The sequence below is a fragment of the Nicotiana attenuata genome, chromosome 12 (assembly GCF_001879085.1).
Source record: "Nicotiana attenuata strain UT chromosome 12, NIATTr2, whole genome shotgun sequence".
NCBI classification, from domain to species: Eukaryota; Viridiplantae; Streptophyta; class Magnoliopsida; order Solanales; family Solanaceae; genus Nicotiana; species Nicotiana attenuata.
This window is the reverse complement of record NC_032000.1, coordinates 20,910,622-20,912,260: the sequence shown is the minus strand read 5'-3', so window position 1 is coordinate 20,912,260 and position 1,639 is coordinate 20,910,622. Positions and strand designations below refer to the sequence as shown.

The 1,639-nt window shown below is 30.9% G+C and overlaps 1 long non-coding RNA gene across 1 annotated transcript; it reads right to left on the bottom strand.

Moving 5' to 3' along the window:
- Positions 530-1,280, bottom strand: LOC109236185. Its single transcript, XR_002069466.1, has 2 exons — positions 1,170-1,280; positions 530-964 (listed from the first exon to the last, which is right to left on the bottom strand). It is a non-coding gene; the product is annotated as an uncharacterized LOC109236185 (long non-coding RNA).

Here is a 1,639-nt window from a genome sequence, read left to right as displayed (position 1 = left end):
TTTTACTTTGTAGTCACAGGAATCTCATAGCGCATTTTAGACCACGAGTTTTAAAAGTTTATTTTTCTTGTGAAGGAGTATATCTTTTTATGTTATCCATAAAACAATATACCCAAGTATTTTATCAGAGATCTTATTTTTCATGGTTAATTAGCTAGGGACCATTAATACCATATATATATATATATATATATATGTATGTATATATATATATATATATATATATATATATATATATATATATATATATATATATATATATGCGCTTTATGAGTTTCCTCGTTTACTTTGCAATGTAACTTAACTCTTACTTTAAATTTTTTCGTTCATTCATGTATCCTCTGTGAATATTACTTTTTATATATGTAGATTATTTTTAGCTCTTCTTTTCAAGACGGAGCTCTAAACTTAATCCTTTCTATTCATTAATTAGTCATGTGACCCCTAGTTTGGATCGTAATAAAAATTAGAAAATTGTTGGATAGAAAAGTGCTACATCACAGAAACTAGAAGGGTACGTAAAAGATGATAAATAAATTGGTAAATGCTTGAAAATTATAAACAGATACAAAGTACTAAAATTCACCACGCCGGTTAATCTTTTCACATTTCCAAATAGAAAGTTATTCACTTGACTTTCTTCTTTATTCGTACAAAATCTAAAAGACAAGGAAACATTGAAATGAAAAAAAAAAAAAAAAAAACACTGAATCACACTGAGTTCGTCACATTTGAACAATAATGTGCAATTTGCACAGACTTTACCCAGTAACTACGTCGCAACGAAGAAGCACATCACACTTACAGCAAATCCAACAATCACTGCAGTCGTTGTTGGTTTGACAATCTTTCCCACAAGTTAAAATATCATTAAGTTGAGGGAGTAGACGCCTTTCAACTCTTGATAAATCATGCTCAACATTCCAAGCGAGCACATTCGTCTTTGAGAACCATAGCACGTTCACTGAAATATTTCTCAATTAAAATTATCAAAATCAAATTATGATTAATATAATATGAATAAAAACTCATATTCATGCAATATGCTAGGAACATATCTGTATATGTCTGTGTATAAGAAATACGTACATTCACATATATACTTTTATACATGTTGAGTGTAATAATATTATTTCAATATGCAGAGACAAAAAGGGACGGATACTAACTTGTGGTTGCCATGAGAAGAACAGTGAGAGTGAAACCAAGCTTAAACAACACCATATTAGGAAATAGTGTTTCGAGTGTCTGCATTTTATTATTTCCTTAAGAGCGTAATTTATAGACGTCTCTTGTAATGACCTAGCTCTTTAGATGGATTACATTCGCCAATTCTTTTTTTTTTTTTTTTGTATTAATCAACTTGTCTTATATTTAAGTTGCTTAGGCTCGCTTTTCCTTGTAAACAATGCAGTTTATGTTGGGTATGTTATTTAATAAAAAATAACAAAAGAGGTGTGAATGGAAAATGGTGGGAAAAGAAATGGAGGGATGACCCGCGACCCGGTCCGGTCTAGCCCGTTTTTCTTTCCCGGATTAATTTAAATTCGTTTTAAATTTCCCGCAAAAATTTCCAACAGCCATGGCTGTTCTGAAACAGTGTCACACCTGTTCCAACAGCCATGACTATTCTGAAAGG